At 40.8% G+C, this 16,165-nt stretch overlaps 1 protein-coding gene and 1 pseudogene across 4 annotated transcripts in view; both read right to left on the bottom strand.

The window, feature by feature from the left end:
- The window catches only part of LOC101826132 (mas-related G-protein coupled receptor member B2-like), a 32,800-nt gene extending 17,807 nt beyond the window's left edge, over positions 1-14,993 (bottom strand). The window contains exons 1-2 of one of the 4 annotated variants that reach the window (XM_040733345.1): positions 14,830-14,993; positions 11,191-11,280 (exon numbers count right to left, since the gene is read on the bottom strand). The gene's annotated coding sequence lies outside the window, so the exon portion shown is untranslated. Of the gene's footprint in view, positions 1-11,190; positions 11,281-13,946; positions 14,046-14,829 lie in introns of those variants that run through there. The other 3 variants (XM_040733344.1, XM_040733346.1, XM_040733347.1) reach the window with 3 other exon arrangements.
- Positions 5,050-8,899, bottom strand: LOC101834133 (annotated as a pseudogene).
- Positions 14,994-16,165: the final 1,172 nt, after the last annotated feature.

The following is a 16,165-nucleotide window of genomic DNA, read 5'->3' as shown; positions in this document are numbered from 1 at the left end:
CTGGCTCTTATCTCTCATCCTCTGGTCATGACAACTGCTATGGTTCCCCTTCCCTGTTAGTTCATGCACTGCATTTATTATGTCTAAAATATTTGAAATTACTTCTATCCCTATGTGTTATTTTAGTAGATTAGTTTTCTAAATATAACTGTTTTGTGTTCTTTGCCCTGTCAGAACTATGTGAACCTTGTAATGCCTTTAGCTGTGGTAATACATTTTCCAGATTTTTGTAAAACAGACATAAAAGAAAATGTGAGTGTACATCATATATGAAAAATGCGAATGGGTAAGACTTGTATAAAAACTTAACAGTACTTGAAAATAATGTCACTTAAGGAAAAAAATCTACCTCCAAGTGTGGAGGTGAATGTCCCTGGAGTAACCTGAAAAGAATCACAGTAAATGTCCTTTTAGATTTTTGGTACTAAATAAATTAAAAGTTTTGTACAGGCATGAATCAAATTTTAGTTAGAAAAAGATTGATCGGTGCTTTTTAAATCATTTTCTTACTTATCCAATTCACTTTTATTAGCTGTGATATAGTACAAGGTCTGACAATGATCAAACTACTCATTGTGGGGACCTATGAAATGAAGCCTTTCATTTTATTTTAATGTGATGCAATTTGAAGTAAACCAGTAGAAACTTATTAGAAATGTGGTATTCATTCTGTGTCTATTAACTGCTGTGACCTATGGAAACTGGGCCTTCCCTACACTGCTTTCAGGATTCTGAAGAAGAGAATGGTCAGTAGTGGGGACAGCTTTAGACCCAAGAGTGGATGAAGCTCAAACAGGGATGTTGTGAAACCCCAATAAGTTGATTAAAGGGACACTATTATGGAAAGGGTTCAAATCCAACTACAGAGCAAGTGTTTACTCAAATACCAGTCATGCCACTATTGTACCAATGGGCACATCTTGCCTGGCAGTTTGGGGTTATATTTCAAAGAGTTCATATCTGGATAAGAAAATCACACCTTATGATTCCTTCAGTGAAAAGTTTTTGTTATATTTAAAGAGCTCCTTCTGTTTGTAGATGTGGTTATGTTTACCAACCAGAGAGATACAATAGATGGTGCTACTGAGAATCAACTATAGTTTGTGAATGTGTTCAGTAGTGAACCATATTTCTGAAACTATTGAGGTGCTTAAAGAAAATGTAGAGAAGGTAATGCAGCTTATTTATGAAGGTGAAGCAGGGCAATGTCAAGGGTAGTGATAAAGTGATAATCCCTAAGGTCTTATAAACCCATCCATTGCTTCCCCTAGGTGCACTGAGTGGGGATTCATTAAGGAAATTGGTGGAAATGAAAAATGAGCCTATTGGTATGCTGAGTTAGTACCAAGATAATTATTAAAAAACAAGAGTTTCCCCCTCCTCTTTCTTCTACATTCCCCCCTTGCCCCATTCTCCCAATTTGTTCATGAACTCTTGTCCCTTTCCCCTTCTCTGGGGGACCATGTATATCTCTCTTAGGGTCATCCTTGTTTCCTAGCTTCTCTGGGGTGTGGTTTTAGGCTGGTAGGATGGTAATCCTTTGCTCTATATCTAATATCCATATATGTGTGAGTACTTACCATGATTGTCTAGGGGGAAGAACATGAGGTATCAGGAAGATTGAATCTGGAGATGGATAGAGAAGAGCAAGAAAAGAGATACCTTTATAGAGGGAGCCATTATAGGTTTAAAGGGAAATCTGGCACTAGGGAAATGTCCAGAGATCCACAAGGATGACCCCAACTAAGAATTTAAGCAATAGTGGAGAGGCTACCTTAAACACCCTTCCTGTTTAATAAGAATGATGACTACCTTAAATGCCATCCTAGAGCCTTCATCCAATAGCTGATGGAATCAGAAGCAGACATCCTCAGCTAAGCACTAAGCCAAACTCCTGGAATCCAGTTGCAGAGAGGGAGGAGTAATGAGCAAAGGGGTCAAGACCATGCTGGGGAAACCACAGAAACAGCTGACCTAAGCAAATGGGAGTTCATGGACCCCAGTTTTTCAGCTGAGGAACCAGCGTAGGCCTGAACCAGGCCTCCTGCATGTGTGTGTCAACTAAGAGGCATGAGAAGTCTGTAGGGCCTCTGGCAGTAGAACCAGCATTTATCCCTAGTGCACCAATGGACTTCCGGAGCCCATTCCCCATGGAGGTATACTGTCTTAGCCTAGATACACAGGGGAGGACCTAGGCCCTGCACCAAATGACTTGACAGACTTTGATGATCCCTCATAGATGGCCTCACCCTCCATGGGGAGTGAATGGGGGATCAGTGAGGTATATGGGAGGATGGAAGGAGATGAAACTTGGATTGATATGTAAAGTAAAATTGTTTCTAATTTAAATAAAATTTATTTAAAAATTAAACAAATGAAACATTTTTTTAAAAGAAACAAGTTTCAACCAGTAAGTGTAATGAGTCATTTAAATGTGCATTTTGGAAGGAGACAAACTCACCCAGAGCACATAATCTGCTCATGCCCCACCTTGCAGCCCCAGCCAGGGGCCTTGGAAGGCCCATTTACCCACAAAAATAACCACCCCTATTGATGGCTGATCGAGGACAGGCTCCCTTCTGATACTTCCACCCCCCTAAGTCAGGAGCTTTGACGGCTGGCAAAGTAATCCAAACGTGTAAGGCCTTTCAGATAGATCCTAAGACAGGCTCCATCACCCCTGTGGTTTTCGGATAACTTACACTCCGGCTGCACCTAATTTCTGTTTAACCAGAAAGGGGGAGATGTCATTCATACAACAAGGATGTCTGTTCCACTATGTTCATAACAGCATTATTTGTAACAGCCAGAACTTGGAAGCAACCTAGATGCCCCTCAACTGAAGAGTGGATAGAGAAAATGTGGTACATTTACACAATGGAGTACTATTCAGCAGAAAAAAAAACAATGGAATCCTGAGATTTTCAGGCAAATGGATGACACTAAAAGAAACCATCCTGAGTGAGGTAACAGTCACAAAAAGAGAAACATGGCATGTACTCTCTCATATATGGATTTTAGACATAGATCTGGGGAGTGCCAGCCTACAATCCCATGGCCAGAGAGTCTGAGAAACAGAAACTTCATTCAGTGGCTGATGGAAGAAGAGGCACACTGCCATGGCTAAGCACTGAGCTGAACTCAAGAAAGCCAGTAACAGAGAGGGAGGACTGATGACCAAAGGGATTAAGACTTGGCTGGTTTAACCCCCAGAAACAGCTGACCAGACAAAGGTTAACTCTTGAATCCCAGGCATCAGCCTGGGAATCCAGCATGGGACTGATCAAGACCCCCTGAGTGGGGGTGTCAGTGAGGAGACCTAGGCAATCTATTGAGCCTTCGGCAGCAGATCAGTGATCCATTTATTAGTTGGGTGGGACCACGGAGATGAGAGAAGTTGCCCCCAGATGTGTCAAGGCCTATCAAATTTCTCTCCTTTAAGTCACTCTTCGTATGTATAAAGACATTACCCCCTCATGTAATTAATTTTAAAACACAAACACATATGCACTCCCATTTTATTGGCTTCCTTCCATTCTCAAGGTAGCTATGGTGGCAGTGAGATCATTCCACAGATGTGACATTACATAAGAAGACACTGTCAAACTTGTAGAAGATAATAAGAAAAGCCAGTTTGTCACTGAGATGGAGAAAGCTCTTGGAAATGTAAACTTTGTGGAGGCTATAGAAAGACATAAAATGCGTGCGTTTTCCCACTAGCAACCCATATTTTCTCTTCACATGCCTCTGCATGCTGGCATAAGATATCACAGTGGGTTCTCAGTCAAAGGGTTTTAGCCAGGCCGATTTCCTATTTTATATAGGTAACAAAAAACACTAACAGTATCCAGGAAGAGAGTAACTTAGTGTTGTATTTATTGTTTTCCTTGCTTTACTTTTGATTATCTCTTTTTTCTTCAGTGACACTGTCTCTGTTTCTGTCTGTTTCTGTGTAACATGAAAAAATGCATGACCCAGAGATTGATATTGGGTTTCAACCTGAAGTTCAGGGAAGCAAAGAAGCGAAGCTACCAGAGAGCTCTTACCTCTAACAGGACTGGGACATTCCTATTCTCTGTGTGGCTGGACGATGAATGCGCCTATCTTCAGTATGACTGGAGAATGAATTCTTCTATCCTCAATGTGAATGCCTGATACTGACTACTTTTGTTTCTATCTTTCATATCCCTCTAGTGCTGGAGTTACAGAGATGTGTTCTGAGTCATGCTCTGGTAGCCCAGGGTGGTCTTTGACTCAGAGATCCATCTGCTTTTCTCCAGAGTCCTGGGATTAACAGTGTGTACCACCACTGCCTAGCTCTATGGACCTGGGATTATAGGTGTGTGGCTGACTTCTATTGCTTGTGTCTGACTTTGCTTTCCGAATCTTCAGGAAACCTTTAATAAATCATAAATATCACTACATCTCTGTCTTGCTGACTGACTCTGATTCTTACTTTCTATCTTCCTCCCCGTGTGTATGTGTGTATATCACTCTGTGTGCGTTAGGCTGTGAACTGATAGGAAGCCCACATAAACTAAGCAATACTCCATTCCCAATGGCCCATTCCAGCAATCATATGTTCCTATAGCCAATTCTGAACTCTTATAACTTCTCCCCATCCCTTCAGTCCTGTGAACAGTAAACCTTCTCTGAGAAAATATATCATATGCTTCTCAACCCTCCATACATCTTAGTAAAGAGTCTTCATTGAAGATATCCCAGTTACCCTTTTATTTTCTGCCTTCTGTTTCTAGGGGTAACCACCGATATGAGGCATATAATGGAAAATAGCTTGTTAACAAGTCTTACGGTGAGCAAGCAGGCAGGTATAGCACTGAAGCAGTAGGGGACTGCATACATCTGATCTACAAACATAAGACAGAGAGATGGGGAAATGGAAATAAACTGGGTTTTTGAAACCTTAAAATGCACCCCCAGTGCCATATCTCCACCAATGAGGTCTCACCTCCTAATCATTCCCTAAACAGTTGAAACAAGTGGGGACCAAGAACTCAGATACATAACCCTATGGGGGGGCATTGTCGTTCAAACTGCCACAGTAATAAACAGCATAAGATCACTGGGAAATAACAGTGTATTATACACAGAACTTTTGCTAAACATGAGCTTTGTCACATACTCATCACAAATTTGAACATAATATAAATTCCCAATCCATCTGTAGAAAAGGCAGTAAATCCCCAAGGGAAGACCAAAGATCAGGAAGAACAGCACAGTGAGTACAAGGATCACATACAGCCTGGTCACAGGAATCTGATGTGAGCCACAGAAGATCCTGACCAGCAGGGTGAGGCTGGACGCACAGAGAACCACAAATAAAACAATTGACCATGATGCCATGATGAAACGAAATGTCTGACACCAAAAAAATCCAAAACTATTAAACAGCACACCACATACATCCCCATGCAGGAAACACAACAGCAGAGACAGAGCCCAAAGCAAGGCACACGTGACATCTGATGTGTGCTTTGGGCATTGGCAACGATACCAGATGGCGCCACGTGACAGACAGGCAGCATTCAATGCTAATGAAACTGAGAAAGCTCAGCCCACAAAAATAAGGAAATTCTGCCAGAACAATATAAAACAAAGGAATGTGGAAGGGAGTGGAGAAAAATATGTAAATCATAAAAAGAAGGCAAAATACAAACTGAAAGAACAGGAAGAGGAAGTCAGCCCCAGCCAGGTTGAGGATGTAGACAGAGAAGGCATCCCTGTGCAAACAGAATCCCAGCAATCACAGGACCATGTCATTTCGTGCCATCCCAACCAGAGCAAAGATAAGAGAAAGAGAAATCATGCATTGGAGCATGATGTCACAATATGAAGAATCACTGTAGATGCGTCCATTTGGCGCTGTGATGGGAGCCTCCCAGATTGAGATGTTGGAATCCTTGCTTAGGAACTCTCCACTAGTATTCCTGGGGCAAAGAATAAAAATTGAAATGACATGAACACATTCTGTGTACTCTTTGCTTCCCAGGACCACCCTGCTCTGTGGTAATGACTGAGCCGGTTCATAGAGAGGAGACACAGGATTGAAGATAGAAAGTAATTTTTCAAAAGCAATATTTTTGGAGCCTTAATTTAAATTCAGTTTGTAATTATTTGGGCTATCTACAACTCATATCCTGTACTGAGAGTAGTTGGCAGTCCCAATTTAGACACTCAGTGTCTAGAGCTGTGTCAGAAGGAAATAGAAAGGTGAACCCAAAATTCTTCTGTCCTAAGACTGGTTCTTCTCTAGTGCAGGAACTTGGGAACCAAAAGCATGACCAACAGCTGCTCTCAGGCCTGGCACGACAGGCTATCAAATGAGAAAATATGGAAATCATGAATGAGAGTCATGATGAGAATAGCAAGTCTTACTAAGACCAGTATGAAAAGAACAAGACCTGCAGGTTAATGTGACCTACTCTCCATTTTAGATTTGAAACTAGAAAGCAGGAAAGCCTTTGAGGACATTAAGCACTTTTCTGTTGTCTGCTATTACATCAAAAGTGTCTGTCTCTCTACTGAGACACAGTGAGAAATTGAAAGCTTCCATGGAACTAATGAATAAATTAATCATAAACCCAACAGTAACTACAGATTGAGGGTAGATGTCTTCAAATATTTTATAAGTTGGTACCACAAAACACATAGAATAGTTCATCACTGAGGGTTCTGTCAGAGGAAAGTTCTAGTGTTTGAAAGAATGGCTTGTGCTGGAAGATGAGTAATAATGGCCTTGGTCATTTTACAACATTTAATGTTCAATAAATGACTATACTGATGGTCTAAAAGAGTTTCAGTCTCTTTTAGACATGTAGGCATTCATTTGTTGCTTACTGAACTTCTAATACTCTTGAAGAATAAAAAAAGAATATCTGAAGAAAGTGGAAAAGAAAGAAGTGACAACTGTGCTAAACAGAGTCCACTGTGACACAGAAACATCTACAGGGAAGACAGATTATAATGGAAACCATCTGCCAGGCATGGTAACTTACTTATGGAATATCAGATTCTAGACAATGGGCCAGGAAGAGATCCATGACTTCAATCGCAATACCAACTACATAGTAAAGTCTAGAAAAGCCTGGCCTGAAGGAAAAGAAAGAAAAAGGAAACAAAAATAAAAAAGAAGGAAGGAAGGAAGGAAAGAAGGAAGGAAGGAAAGAAGGAAGGAAGGACGAGAAAATAGAAAAAGATCTCAACTTTGGTGACCTCTGGGACACAATTTAGAGACCAACCCTGGGTATCCTTCCTGCAAAGGGTGGTCTGAAATACAGAGTAAAACACAGAAGACTAATTCCATGATGTTATAGCATCAAGGATTTTTCTGTATCTACAAAAATATTAGGACAATACAACAATGGTGGCCATCCAAATGAAAAAGAAAGGGCCTACATAACAAAGTATAGTGACATCAGGAGTAAATGAAACATAAAGACTGCTGACATTAAAGGGTGAAGGAACATGTGTCAGCTTACTCACAAAACCTATCAACAAAATAACAGTGTCCTCTCTAAAAATCCTAGATCTGGAAAAGCACTGGAATGCAATTTTCTACATTCTGACAGAATATATAACTGCCAATCAATTGTCACAGCCAATATGATAGAAACCACTCTCCTTGTTTATATCTTCTTAGGGCTACACTAGCTATCCAGCTAAATACCCTGCCTTGATCTTCTCTGTAGGTACTCACAGACCCCAGATAGAGAACTGCCTCTGACAAACTTTGTTTCTTTGGGATTCCCACAAAGTACACAGTTCATATTCTATCTGGGGACTCCAAAATGATGAGTGAAACATATACCAAAAGATATAACCAAGAACCAAACTCCAGGGGTCTAAATTCCATCATAAAATTACAAGTAATATGAAAAATAAAAACAATATGTTTCTCCTAAAGATCATGAATCCTGTAGCATGTATCCCAAGTGAATATAATTTAGATGAAGTTCAAGACACAGGATTCAAAAGAAGAGTTACAAGCATGTTCAGGAGATCAAGGAATTTGGAGAGGATTTGAATAAACACCTGGATGAACTTCTAGAAGACAGGAAAAAAACACCTTATTGAAGTAAAAACAGTAAAATTAGCCAGCTATACACACAGAAGAAGACTGGTGTCTATAAAACATAAAGAACTCAAAGAAGAAAACACCAAGGAAAGAAACACAAAGAATAGACTGTAGATTTGAACCAAAAATCCCCAAAGAAGAAATATGAATATCTGCTGAGATTTTGAAGTGTTCAGTGTCAGTGGCCAGGAAAATTCAAAATTAATACTGCTTTGAGATTTTATTTTATCCTAACAGAATGGCTCTCATCAAGAATCCAAAGAACAAGAAATGTTGATGAGGATGGAAAAGAGGAACACTCATTTAGTGTTGTTGGTGAAAAGGCAAATTGAAACCACCACTGTAGAAATCAGTATAGTGATTCTTCCAGAAATGAGATAGAACTGTTGTAATAAATGTACTGGCTAGTTTCTTGTCAACTTGACCCACGTTATCATTATAAAAGAGGAGGGAACCTCTGCTGAGAAAATTCCTCCATGAGATTAGGCTGTATACAAGTCTGTAGAGTATTTTCTTAATTAGTAATTGATGATGAAGGGTTCAGTCCTCTGTAGGTGGTACTATCTCTGAGCTGATAGTTCTGGATTCTTTAAGAAAGCAGGTTGAGCAACCCATAAACAGCTCTCCTCTGTGGTCTCTGCAGTAAGTCCTGCCTCAAGAATCTTCTCATGCTGTCTTGACTTCCTTTGATGATGAACTATGAAGTGGAAGTATAAGATGAAGAAACTCTTTCCCAAGATTCTTTGGTCATGGTGTTTCATCACAGCAATTGTAATTTCAACTAACACATTACCTGATTATCATGTCTTGACATGAATTCTAAAAGACTTAATATGCTAATAAAAATGACCCTTTATTATCCATGTTCATTGCTGCCATTCTATTCACAATAACTAGGATAGAGAATCAGCGAAGATGTCCATCAAACAATGAGTAGATAATGAAGTAGTGTATACATATACAGTGGGACAAATTCAGCTGTAAACATAAATTATATTCTGAAACTTTTATGCAAATGACTGGAGCTGAAAAAATGTATTTAGGGAGAAATCTCAGGGAGAACATAAATGGAAATACAGTATATTCTGCTCTATTTGTGGATCCTAGCTTCATATCTCTAAGTCTATGTGATCTACATGGAGTACTTGTGGAAGCCAGGACACGAGAAAAAGTTCCTTGGAAGGAACATGCCTCAGTGGTAACCAAAAAAAATGGATGGAAGGAAATATGAAAGAACAAAAAGGGATATGGTTTTAGAAAGAAGGAGGACAGTGATGGAGAAACAGGTAAATCAGAGGAGATTAAGTGGCTAATCAAAATGAAGACCATAGAGAAACCTCCAAACTTAAAACTACACTTTAAATGATTATTTTTGAAAAATGAGATTGTAGGGGGCTATATTATATACATTGGGGAAACTTCTTAGGAGCCATAGTTGTTAAATAAAATATCCTACCAGACAAGTTATAGCTCTTTATGAACTGTTGGGCAAGAAGTCCCTGGAAAAGCACCAAACAATAGAGATTCTTCTCATATCTTATGTTTGCTTCATCACAACTACATGTTCAGACCCTATTGTTGAAGACACTGAACCCCTTGACTGCAAAAAAATACATAGAACAAGCTAGTACCAAGGCAGAATCTTCCTCCCTGCTGGTGCTAGCTTTCACAAACCCAGGAGGTGCTATGCAGGACCCTGAAGGGAAAGCCACATCTATGTATGGTCTTACCAGCTATGAATCCTGCAATCTATGAGACCAACCTGCCTGGTCAGAATTGCATATTTGTGTGATAGTCTTAGTATGGTTATGGGGGAAATAACTGCTTTATGATTGGGTTTGAAGACCACTCCATGTGAAGGAATGCTTGCCTAGTGCTGGAAAATACAAAATTGGGGAGTTCATTTGACCTGTGGGGAAACTGAATCCAGTTGTTGAACTAAACTGACAGCATGGAGCAGCTCTTACGATATTTATGTTAATACTAATTATGGACACTGCATTCAACCTTGATGAGAGATGCTTCTATTTTAAGCCAATGGCCATAAAAGAAGAAAATTGTGGCAGCACAGGGAACTGAGATTAAGCAAAGGTTGGGAGATTACCTCTAAGAAAGTCATGCAGGCCATATCCCTTGAGGTTCAGGTTAACATTGTAGAAGGAAGAGTAGGAAGAATTGAAGAGCAGGAAAAATAAGGAGAAAAACTTCAAAGTGACATCTTAACAAGACACAGTCATTAGTCACATAGCCAATCTGATTTGAGAAGAGAAGAAATCAATGCCTTCAATCAGGTACCCACAAGTAAACAATCCAATTGTCAATAGATAGTTCAAAGAATCAAATTGGCATGCAGAATAAATGTTACAGAACAACACTGAATCATGATACCAGAAAATAACTGGCAGAGAGGGAGATCAACACAGATGGAAGGGATAGCTCAGAGAGTTGGAAAAATAATCAGAGACCATTGTATGAATAAATTAAATAACAAAAAACAAAATTGATGAATTTTGAATACCTGGAGTATAGCACAGTAACAGCCACCTCTGGGCTCAGATGAGTTCTCCCTTACTACAGTTGGTAAAGATCCACACTCCTTGCTTTTTTTTGTCTTGGGAGATGGGTTCTTGTATCTTTCCCTTAATTTTTATATCAATGGTAGATTGTACTGAATTGTGTTCTTTGTAGTCACTCATTTTTACACCATCTGTTTCCTACTTGGACAGAATTACACAAGGGAATGGAAACTTTCCATTGCAGGAAACATAGAGAGGTACCGCGGTTCATATACCCATATGTTTGCCATGTCAAGGAAAGTGGCAGAATGCTCACAATGGCAGCATGTTTGAGTAGTTGGGGTGAGAGAAGAATGGGAGAAAGTACAAGGACAGGGCACTGTCCTGGTTCACTGGCTTCAAACCTCCCACACTGCAGTCTGCCAATCCACAAAGCTGTCATGGAAGACTTTCATGACTCCTGTTTCTGAAGAACCACATGAGGCACCATAGATTCTCCACCACTAGTGTAGTTATATTGTCGGGTACTAAGAAAAACAGATAATAGTTTTAGCAAGAAAGTCTCAAAAAGCATCTTACCTTTCCTCCATTTTGTTTATAGGAAGTCGTAAGCTTTTCTCTGGCAAACAGAAGTGTCCTCTGAATCAGCCATCAATATGAAACACGAGACTGTAGACAGAATGATGTTTGAGGAAGGATAATCAATAGGGGAAGAAAGACCTGTGGTTTCCTGTACTTGGATCTGTGTATGAGTGTTACTCCTTTGAATCATGTTCTTCACAAGACTGTTCTCAATATTTGACCTGGCTCCAATCTCTCATCCTCTGGTCATGTCAAACCCTATGGCTCCTCTTCCTTGTTAGTGCTCCTTACAGCCAGAAGGCCTGTAATGCTAAACAATGTGAGTGCTGTAGCATTCTCTGGGTATCCGTCCTAACTTTATGTTCACAAAATTAGACAATGATGAAGAAAAAACTGTAAAGACAATGATCATATCTGGTGGATTTGCAGAATAGTGATTTGAAAATACATCAAGTAGGAGTCCTGATTTCAAAATTACAAGAGTTGTTTCTGTCAGATGCCCAGCCTAGGGAAGAATATAAGTAACATGTGTCCTTCAGGGTCCTGGGACATCCTTCTTACTGCTAAGATGGCCAAGAAGGTCAACTCAGCACTCTGCAGCAGAACCATTAAAATGAGTCAAGATGATGTCTGCAAGAATGCTGGGTAAGTATGATTCTGGAAACATGGAAATGAAGGAAACCAAAAAGACACAAGAAAAGGATAACCCTTCAATTAGCATGATGTAATTAGAATCAAAACCAAGAAACTTGTGATTTAGTTGCAGAGAATGGGTAGCAGCAGTGGGGAGGGCCCTGCCTCTGAGAAAGGAGAGAAAAGAAACAGTTGTATGTGGCCCCAGGAGCAACTCTCAGGAGTCCACTTACACCATGTAAAGAATGTAACAGCAGGGAAAATAAAGAGAAGAGCTTCAAAATGACTTCTTGACAAAATGCAGTTACTCCAATCACAGACTCAGATCACTCGGTAATACCCACACAGGTTATACACAAAAATATCCCCATCAACAGTCAGGCATCGATGGAGGATTGATTATGGGAGGGCTACCTCCCCAAGCTGAATAACTGACTTACAACTGATTCAAGAAAATTAGAAATCGTTGCCTTCAATCAGGTACCCAAGAGTAACCAAACAAGGTGCCAATATGTAGTTCAAATAACCAAATAAGCATACGGAATAAATGTTTCAAAACAAAACTAAGGGAGAAGAAGGCATGGGGGAGCAGGAAGGTTGAGTCGAGGTAAGAATAGAGGAAAGCAGGATGAGAGGTACCATAATAGATCCAGTCATTATAGGCTTGAGGAGTGAGCTGACTCTAATGAGATCTCCAGATATCTACAAGGGTAACACCAACTCGCAAGCTAAGCAGTAGTGGAGAGACTACATTAATTTCACCTCCTTGATGGTAAGGTTGATGACTACCTTATATGCCATCCTAGAACCTTCATCCAGGGATTGATGAAAGCAGAGACAGATACCCACAGCTAAACACTGAACTGAACTCCTGGAACCTAGTGACAGAGATGGAGGAGTGATGAGCAAAGGGGTTAAGACCATGATGATGAAACCCACAAAGACAGCTGACCGGATAAGGGGGAGCTCTAGAATCCCAGACTGATGGCTGAGAGACCAACAGGAGACTGATCCCGACTCCATGAATGTAGTGCCAGGGAGGAGGCCACAGAAATCACTGGGGCCTTGGGTAGTAGATCAGTGTTTACTATGGTGTATGAATGATCTTTTGGAGCCCATTCCAAATAGAGGGATGCTCTCTCAGCCTGGACACATGGGGAAGGGCCTAGGTTGAAATGACAGACTTTAGAGATCCCCCCAAGGAGGGTCTCACCCTCCCTGGGGAATGATGTGGGGATTGGGTGGAGGGCTGGGGAACTGGTTGAGGGACAAGGGAGGAGGGGTGGGAGAGAGAGCTGGGACTGACATATGAAAAATTCATGTTTCTAATTTAAATAAAAACATATTGAAAAAATTAAAAATCATGGTCTTAAATAGGAACTTAAGTAGAGAGGGAGATCAACAGAGAAGGGATGAATAGTTCAAAGAGTTGGACAGAGTAATCAGAAAATATTGCATGTATAAATTAAGTAACCAAAGGACAAAATTAATCAATATTGAATACCTGAGTTATAGCACAGGTACCCTGCAATCACAGCAACAGCTACCCCTGGGTTCAGATGAGTTCTCCTTTACTGCGCTTGGTAAAGCTTCACATCCCTTGATCTTTTGTTGGCTTGGAGATGGACTCAACATCCCATGTATTTTCCCTAAATATTTATATTATTTGTAAGTTACACTTAATTACATTCTTTGCAGTCACTCATTTTCAGATCATCTGTTTCAGACAGAAATGCACAAAGGGATGGAAACGTTCCATTGCAAGAAACACAGTGAGGTGCTGAGAGAACCGTACTTTTAGAGACAGTGCCTGTACACCTGTGTCTGCCAGGTCAAGGGAAGTGGCAGGATGCTCGCGATAGCAGCTTGTGTGGACAGTTGGGATGAGAGAAGAAAGGGATAAAGCACACGTAGAGGGCACTGCTCTTGCTCACTGGCTTCAGACCTCCCACACTGCACTCTGCCAACCCACAAAGCTGTCATGGAAGACTCTCATGACTCCTGTTTCTGCAGAAATGCATGAGGCACAGTGGATTCTACACTGCTGGCGTAGTTATATGGTCAAGTGCTTAGAAAAATAAATAATAGCTTTAGGGATAAGGCCTCAAAGGGCATCTTACCTTCCCTTCATTCTCTTTACAAAAGATCTTAAGCTTGTCTGTGGCAAACAGAAGTGTCCCCCTGTGTCAGCCATCAATATAAAACACGCCTGCATTGCAAAGACTGTGAAGATAACAATGGTTGGGAGAGGATAGTCAAGAGGGGAAGAAAGACTTGTGGTTTCCTGTACTTGGATCTGGGTGTATGAGTGTCACTCCTTTGAGTCATGCTGTTCACGAGACTTTTCTCAGTATTTGGCCTGGCTCCTATCTCTTATCCTCTGGCCGTGCCAACCCCTATGGCTCCTCTTCCCCATTAGTGCTTCTTGCTACCTGAAAGCCAGAAATGCCAAACAATGTGAGCCGCCAGTGCTGTAACATTCTCTTTGTATCAGATCTATCTTTGTGTTTGTAGAAACAGACAGTGATGACACAACAAAGACAATGATCAATTCTGGTGAAGAGTGACTTGAAAATACATCAAGTAGTAGCCTTGCTTTTGAATCTACATGTTCTGCTTCTGTCAAATACTCAGCCTAGGAAGGATCTAAGGAATATGTGGCCTCTGACTCCTGAGGCATCCTCTTTACTGCTAAGATGGCCAAGGTCAATTCAGAACTCAGCAGCTTCATGAAAAGATGTTACCTGTAAGAGTACTGGATAAAACTATAGCATAAAAGAACAAACCATCAAGTAACATGGAGCAACTAGAAAGAAAACCAAGAAACTGGTGATTTCACTGCAACAAATGGAGAACAGCTCTGACATGAGACATGCTTGGATTTAGAGAAAGAGAGCCACAGTCTAACTCCAAATCCAGCTTTGAATTTTACATGAATTGGGACTACCAGTGTACTGGGGGGGTGAGGAGATGTAGGTGTTTAGGTAGAGAGATTATTTTTACCCTGAATAGATATTGGTACCATAAGTCAGATTCTTCTTATTTGATGACTCTGAATAGCTACCTTTTCTTTTTTAGGCATCTACATATCCGATGTCTTTAGGTGTGAGGAGCCGCCCTCGCTATCGCTATTGCCGTTAGAAGATGGCGCTGACATCCACTGTCAGTTGGAGTTAACTGTCGCTGTCAGTTGGAGTTAACTGTCGCTGTCAGTTGGAGTTAACCGTTTAAACTGTGCCTCTCCCGTGACGTCATCTGGGGTGATGTGCAAACCACCAATCCCGGCTCTACACATCTCACTCGGAGCTCCTAGGCTTATATAAGGGGCTGGGTTTCTTAGCTTGGGGTCTCCCCTCTAAGAAGCTGATCATCTATCTCTCAAGATGCATTAAAGCTTTACTGCAGAAGGATCCGAGTGTTCTGCGTCGTTCTTGCTGGCGAGACGGTAGCGCGGGACATTTAGGTATTTTCTGTTTTCCTGTAAAGACAAGAACAGAACACTTCCCAAATCTTTGTGAGGTTTCCTTACAACTCGTGTGATACACGCTGGTGTATGACCTACCATTTTTCCCCATCAAACAGCCATGGGGATGGGTCAGCTTCTGAGAAAGCAGGAGGAAAAGGAGCCGGGTCTCTGTGATCTCAGAGAGACATTTCAGCAGTTTCTGCCACTCAGTTGCACCATGCAAACACATTATCTATTTTGCAAAGGCAAGATCTTAGTAACTCTAGAACCTTTTCTATTTTTATTTGTGCTTGTGTGTTTGCACATGTGTAGCATGCTATGTGACTGTGCTCTGCAGTTGGAGGCCAGAGATCAAAGTCTCAGGTCTTTTATCACTCTTCCCCTCGTGTCTTGAGACAAGGTCTTCCACTTGAAACTGGAACCAACCTACTCCAGTAGCCTAGGTAATAATTTTCCTCCAGAGGCTCCCCAGCGCTGTAATTATAGGAAGGTCATCACCTAACATAAATGTAGGTGATAGGAATTTGAACTCAGGTCCTCATAGTTGCAGGACAAGTGCTTTGCCTGCTGAACCACCTCCAGGGACTGTCCAGGAACACTGTATGAATGAGGAAATCCAGCTTCACATTCCCTACCTTTTAAATTATAAATGATTTTTAAGAGATTAGATTATTCCCTTGATTTGTCTATTTTATTTTTTTGTTTGTTTGGTTGGCCAATTGACTTTCTTGGTAAGCAGGAAATAGTATGGTGTGGAATAGATACAAAAGACATTCCAGCTATGACTAATATTTGTCACAAGTACGTCTTCCAAACTGGGAGGTTTGCTAGATATCTCGGCTAAGACTCTAAGCTTATAATTTAGGAGTATGC

This window comes from Mesocricetus auratus, unplaced genomic scaffold (genome assembly GCF_017639785.1).
Source record: "Mesocricetus auratus isolate SY011 unplaced genomic scaffold, BCM_Maur_2.0 Super-Scaffold_100030, whole genome shotgun sequence".
Taxonomy (NCBI): domain Eukaryota; kingdom Metazoa; phylum Chordata; class Mammalia; order Rodentia; family Cricetidae; genus Mesocricetus; species Mesocricetus auratus.
Note: the sequence above shows the minus strand (reverse complement) of the source record. Positions and strands in the feature narration are given on the sequence as shown.